A 7,529-nucleotide genomic window follows, 5' to 3' on the forward strand; every position below is an offset into this window, starting at 1 on the left:
GTCACAAGGAAGTAGAAGATCGTTTCAAGCGAAGCAATATTCGATAGTATTCTCTGGCTTGCAGAAGACTATCACAACGGAAATTTGAGGCAGTTACTTGTGTAGCAGTCTTCAGGCGGTATCCCCTAGCTTGAGGAAGATTGACATAACAAATGGGTTACCTTCAGAAACGTGTGCTCGACGGTGCAAGATACGCGTTTCTTAACTTGTTTATCTTTTTAACTAACACTAGTTTGCTGGTATCGGCGTTACAAGAATGATTTAGGATCACAGAACGTTCTGAATCATTCTACGTCCCTATTGATACTTTGACTTTTGTTTTCGAAACTTGCGTTTCTCCAAACTAAGTCAAAGTGGGGGCTTCTGTAGACACCCATTTGTTTCTCCCCAAAACTAAACCCAGTGATGAATACCTTTCGCGTCGAATCATAATCGAATGAAGTGAAAGTGTGAAAAGTCTAATGTTGTGGTTAATTTTTATTAAAAACCTCTCTTTATGTTTTCGAAAACCTACTCTATTTAATGAAAATAGCCCATCCAGATTTTTTAGTCCATAACAAGGGTCCAATAACGATGTAGCTGGATTGTGCTCGAAAAGAGCTTTCCAATGATAAATTATAAGCCCAATTTCGATGAATAATGAGGAAGTTATGGTTAAAATACTAAATTGGGCCCATTTTGGTTTTTATATGCGACCTAATGATCTAGAGGAGGGCCTATTATGAATTATCATTCCTAATGCAATTAGGATTGATTATAGTCTTCTAGAAGGTTATTTTAAATCCTAATGAGATTAGGATTGATAATTATGTTTTATGAGTTTTATTTCGAATTAAAAAAGTGTTTTAAATGAATTCAAGATTTTACCCTTCGTACGGACTTTACGACTTGATTTTATCAAAAAGTAGATTCCGCGTTGAAAACGCGTGGAAAACATTATGCAGGCTCTATCGATTGGCGACAAAATTGTTGCCTGGCAACAAGCCTTGTAGTTGGCGACAGAGTCGTGTTTTATTCCTTTTCAAACTCTTATTCTTTTTATCGATTCCGGAATATTTTCTTAAAAATAGGGTCCCTGGACCTCCGTTTTTCAATAACAAAATTCTCTAATTCTCTTCTCTTTCTCTAAAAGGTAAAGCTTATTCTCTCTCCCTCTTTCTAGCCTAGCCCTTTTACAAACACCATTCCTCATACATTAGCACTAGATACACCTAGCCAAGTTCGAAGTTGCCTTCGCCCTAGACGTGAAAGGTTTGATATTTTTGAGGGTTTGGTCCCAAATCTCTATTTCAATTTTTTTTATTTAATTGTTTGATTTGATTATTTTCCTTGAAGTTACTAACGCGTGTATTTTGTTATTATAAAGAGATACGAGGCGTCTAAGTAAGTGCTTTAATTTTTTTATTGATATTTTGATATAGAAATCATGTTTAGGTTGTTATTTTGATTCCTAGTATCATGTTAGGATGCTTTTTCTATTTTCTTTCCTAATATCATGTTAGTATCATGTTAGGGCTAAAGCTTTGATCTTTAATGTTTAGTGACATGCTAGGGTTTGTTATTAATCTTGTTAGTATCATGCATAGGATCTTGCTATTGTTAACGGGTGTAACCTTCATCCCGTGAAAAGTTTACAAGTTCCTAAAACTTGTTAGCGACTCGTTTGCTCTAGCTTCCTCCCCTTTGGACGCCACCATGCTTAAGTGTATGGTCAAAGTGGGGATCATCTTTGGGGTAATGCTTGAAATATTCCTTACTGGTAGGATCGAAACTTGTCAACTGTGAACACCATCGCTAACATTTCCTTTTCTGTTGTAGTGTAGTTCCTGTAAGCCACATCTTCTTTCTTTCTTTTGCCCAAGCACGTCACCTACTGTAAAGTCACTAGCATCGCACATTAGCTCAAAAAGCAAGCTCAAATCCGAAGCTTGCATAACGGGAGAGGAAATGAGAGCTTATGAAATGCCTCAAGGTAAGCCTCATTGAAGCTAAAAACAATGTCCTTCTTGAGTAATTCGATCAAAGGTTTGGCAATTGATGAAAAATCAATAATAAATCTTTGGTAAAAACTAGCATTCATTGAAGAAAAGCTTTAATAAATCGTTAATATCACGGGAGTAATTCGAAGGAAAGCTCTTACTCCCGTGATATAAGTAGGAGAGAGCAACTATGCAATCATCAAAACATTGGCCAGATCAACTTCAATGCCATTCTTAGAAACATTATGGCCAAGGACAATACCCTCCTTAACCATAAAGTGGCATTTTTCCCAATTCAAGACCAAACTCATCTCATGACACCTTTTCAAAACTTTTTCAAGATTATAAAGATAAGTGTCAAAAGACGAGCCACCAACATTAAAATCATCCATGAATAGTTCAATATCTTTTTGAAGCATCTCTGAGAAAATAGAATTCATGCATCGTTGGAATGTTGAAGGAGCATTGCATAACCCGAATGGCTTTCTTCGGAATGCAAATGTTCCATATAGACATGTGAAAGTAGTTTTCTCTTGGTCACTTGGATGGATAGGGATTTTGTAAAATCCGGAGTACCCATCCAAGAAACAAAAGAAAGCATGGTGAGAAAGTCTTTCCAACATTTGGTCCATGAATAGGAGAGGAAAATGGTCCTTCTTAGTATTTTTGTTCAATCTCCTATAATTAATACAAATCCTCCACCCGGTCACCGTCCTGGTTGAGATTTCCTCACCTCCTTCATTTTTGATGATTGTAATTCCACCCTTTTTTGGAACTACATGAACCGGGCTAACCCATTTGCTATATATAAGAGATAGCATAGATGATGCCCACTTCACATAGTTTCAAAATCTCTTTATTAACACCTCTTGGAGGTTGGGGTTTAACCTTCTTTGAGGTTAAATGGAGGTGGATTGATCATATTCAAGATGAATACGATGCATGCACAAAGAAGGGCTAATACCCTGGATATCATCAATGCTATACCCTATCACATCCTTACATTTTCTCAAAACATCAAGAAATATTTCCAAATGAAGTCCATCAAGGCTAGCATTGACGATAATAGGGTATTTTCTTTCATCATCATGATAAGCATATTTCAAAGAATGGGGAAGGGGTTTGATTTCTACCTTGGGAGGAGGATTAGAACTCTCCTCCAATTTCTCCTCTTCTTGTTTACGCTCGATTTCCACTTCTTGTACAACCTTATCCACCTTCAAGGTTTCTTCCATAGCCATGACGAACTCTCTTGCCTCTTGAGAGTGAAACTCTTCCTTGCATGTAAGAGCTTCAATCATCGGATCTTAGGGCCTCATCACTACCCTCCCCCAAACGATCTAACTCCTCATTAATAACATCGACTCGATAACATTTCTCAACCGTGGGGGTCTTGAGTAATTTGGAGAACTTAAAGACAATCTTCTCATTGGCAACCTCACATGTAATGGTGTTGTTCTTGCAATTGATGACCGCCCTAAGGTTTTAAGAGCTTCACAACCCAAGATCAAAGGTGTATCAACATCTTCCTCCATATCCATCAGTACAAAATCACATGGCACATTGATATGCCAAACTTCAATAGGAACATCTTCAAGTTCACCATAAGGGAGTTTGACCGAGCGGTCATCTAGTTGAATTGTTTTTCTTGTGGGAATCATTTCAATATTGATATTTTGTGCAATGGAGAGGGGAATTAAGATAACACTCGCTCCTAAATCCGCTGAGGCACTCCTAGGTTCAATGTTACCGATCTTAACCTGTAAAGTAAAGCTTCCCGGGTCCTTCTCTTTCTTTAGAATCTTGTGTTGAATAAGTGCACTTAGTTTATGAGGGAGGGTAATGAGCTCGTCATTGAGCTTCCTCTTGTTTGTTAAGATGTCCTTGAGAAATTTAAAGTAAGAAGGCATTTGGATAACTACCTCGATGAAAGGGAGACTTAAGTGTAAGTATTTCATTACACTAAGGAATTTAGCGAATTTATCATTCAACTTTTTCTCCGCAAGCCTCCCGGGGAAAGGAACTAGCCCATCTAGATTCCTAGTCTCACTAGGACTTGAGGTTGTTTTCTCATCAGTGTGCTTCTTCTTCTCCACATTCTCTTCTTTCCCAACTCCTTTGTCTTCTTCAACTCTCTTCTCCACCCTCACACTTTCTTCGTCCCCCTCTTTAGGCCCTTCATAGGATGTGCCCGATCTCAATGTAATTTCCTTGCAAGAATTGGGTTTTAAGTTGTGAGAGGGGTTAGGTTGTGGTTGCTAGGGTAAGGTAGAAGGTGAGTTGAAAGGTAATCTCTTGGCCAATTGGGATAATTATTAATCAACCATCTTGTTATGAGCTTTGACCTCTTGCATGTGTTCATTCATGGCTTGGAGTTGTTGGAGAATTTGGGTTTGTGTGGAATCGGATTGAGATGCTTGATCTTTACTCCTTTGAGACCCTTGATTTTTATTGTTGTATTGGGTTTGGTTGTTGTATTGGTTGTTTCTTGGGTAGTTACCCCTTGGGTTTTGGTTTTGAGGTGGAGGTGGAGGTGGGTTTTGATATTGAGGGTTGGAATTGTATAATGGTTGAGATTGTTGCCCCCATTGTTAAGGTTGAGGTGCAAATCTGGTTGGTTGTTGTCTCGAAGCTACTCCTCCACCACTTCCCCAAAATCCATCTTGCCTTGTGTTGTAAGCTGTAACATGTTCGGGGCATAAGCCTCCACAATCAGATGTATCATGGTTTGAACCACCACAATTGTGACATGAGAAAGAATTGACTTGAGAGGAGCTTGCCACACTACTAACACTTGTATTCAACTTTGCAAGCCCCTTGGTCAAAAACTCAATTTGAGGTTGCAATTGATTAACCTTCTCTAATTCATACATCCCACTTTTCTTCGGTGCATCCTCCTTCTACCACCCCAAGTGTAGTTCTTCACCACTTCTTTGATTGTTGCCTTAACTTGGTTTTGGGTTATCTTAATCAATTGTCCACCCGCCCCTGCATTAAAGTTAGCTCTAGACATAGGTTCCAATCCGTCATAGAAGAATCGCATAAGAAAGATTTAATTGTCTTCATGATGAGGACATGCTTGTACCAACTCCTTGAACCTTTTCCAAGCCTCACTAAGACTCTCATTCGTTTCTTGTTCAAATGATGCAATCTTCATCCTTATCTCGACGTTCTTTTCCTTGGAAATGAATCTCTTCTAGAATGCCTTTACTATCTCTCTCCACTTCTTAGCTTTACCCGAAAGAGATTGTCGAAATAGGTGCATTCGGATGTACTCTTGCAAAACTTGATTGTTTTGAATCATGGGACATAGCTCAAGGAATCTATCAAGGTGCTCAATGGGATCTTCACTTGGAGAATCCGAAAATTGATCCCCTTGTACCATCCTTGTGTATTGGGGTTGAATGGTAAAGTTGCTTTCCATGACGGGAAGCAAAATCCCTCTTGTAAGCTCGTAATCCTCCGGATTTCAAACTCACAAAACAAAACTCTATGCTCTTCTCCCGCAATTGCCTCACTTTGAGAACTTAAAGAAAAGGAGTCACTGCCGCTATCCACAATAGTACCAAGACCTCTTCCCTCTTCTTGATAAAGCCTATGGACATGTCTAAAAGTTCGGTCGATCTCGTGGTCAATGTTATGTGTCGGCGGAACTTGAGATCTCCTAAGCATCCACCAAAGCTAAGAGAACAACTAGAAATGACAAGTAGGATAAAATAAGAAAACAAAAAGAAAATGTAATAATACAATAGAAAAAATACATGCAAAAGAAGCCGCTTCCCCGACAATGGCGCCAAAATTTGATCACGGTAGAGTTGGTCGTTGGGACTGCTAACCTAATAAAATTATTTAATTATAAACATAAACCTTCACTAAACTAGTTAGCGGTAAGTATAGGGTCGAACCACGAGGAAGCACACAAGTTAAACATCAAATCCACTAATGCAAGAGTAGAAGGGAGAATATTTTTGTTGGTTTTATTTGATTAAGTAAACTAAAGCATTAAAGAAAGAAAGTTAAAAAGGATTAAACCAAAGATAAACAATCTTAGGGTTACGAGGGTAACAAACATGATCAAACAAAGATGGACAACAATGATTATCATGAAGAACAAATAGAAAACTCAGTTCTACTCAAACAACTCACTTTCATGCAATTGCTTAAGCAAATCAATGAATTAAGTCTTGTCCTAATTGAGATCTCTTTCATACATCCAATTAGTAACTAATCATGGCAAGACATGAAGAGTGTACAATACATAAAACTCTAATTAAATAATTCATTTTCATGCAATCATTTAAGTAAAGGTGATCTTAATCTAATTCAAATCATTCTCATGCATTTAAATTAGGGAACATCAAATAATGTGCTACTAATAATCTCAAGCTATCAAATATCATATCTTTCATCAATTATGGCATGAGTTCAATCAAATAATCACCAATCATCAATATTAACACATGTTTTCCACCCCTTTTCCCTAGCTTAAAACTTAGCCTAGGTTTGAGAAACTAACCATCATAACAAAACTAAACAAGGATTTAATAAGCACAAAACTAAACATGATTGACAACAAATAAAAGCAATACCAACAAGATCAACTAAAGAGATAGATGAAAATAAGCAATAACAAAGCAAATAAATAAAACTAAAAGAAAGGATAAGAGATTATTAAAGAGGAACTTGATAAATATTGAAGCTTGAAACTTTTGCATTCAATTGTTGAATACAAGAAACTTGAAGAATAAGCTACTTTCTCTCACTAGGTTAGGGTTAAAATCTGAATAATCCTCTCATTACATCCAAAAGCGTACTCATACCTCCTCATTCCGCTAAATTAAGTCTTGAAAAAGAAATAAAAAAGCACGGAATACCCAGTAGAGCGGCCGCTCCATATGGGGGGGGGGAGCAGGCGTTCTAGTGGGTAAAAATATAATCAATGACCCAGGGGAGCGGGCCTTCCTACAAGGGTGAGCAGGCGCTCCTACAGGGGTATGCGACCGCTCTTACAGTCTTATCTGAATCTTCAAATCTCTTCATGCTTTACTCTTCACCTCTTCCTAAGCATTCCAAAGTATAAACGAGGCCTTGGGAAAGGTAATGCACGGCTTTCATTCAACCTACTCAAACACTCATACACAAAATAAGCAAAGTAGCGGAGGAAAGAGATAAAGAACGAAGAAAAAGGGGGGAAACACTAGAAAAGACAAAGCATTAAAAAAACGAATATAAAGTGGTTTGAAAAGGCTTAAACAAGTGCAAATGAAGGGAGAACTCTTACTGAAAAAGGATAAAAGAGTGGCATGAATGCCACTCATCACACCACTATAAAAACTGGATTAAAGATCGCAAAATATAAGACGGTTAACAAAGACAAGCGTTCTCTGCAACAATAATGAACGTATTTGTGTAGGACGCGTTTTGTGAGTTAATAAATATAGAACGACGAAGATATTCAACCGTTCTATATTATTTATTACTTCAATATAAGAAAAAAATCAAATAATTAACGGTAAATAATAGAGAACGATCCTCTCGACGATCGTGCAC

General features: G+C 37.7%; 1 pseudogene; it reads left to right on the forward strand.

The window, feature by feature from the left end:
• The first annotated feature begins 5,043 nt into the window (after window positions 1–5,043).
• LOC145565699 (small nucleolar RNA R71) lies at window positions 5,044–5,139 on the forward strand (annotated as a pseudogene).
• The last annotated feature ends 2,390 nt before the right edge of the window (window positions 5,140–7,529 follow it).

Source organism: Chenopodium album, chromosome 1 (assembly GCF_948465745.1).
Source record: "Chenopodium album chromosome 1, dcCheAlbu1.1, whole genome shotgun sequence".
NCBI classification, from domain to species: Eukaryota; Viridiplantae; Streptophyta; class Magnoliopsida; order Caryophyllales; family Amaranthaceae; genus Chenopodium; species Chenopodium album.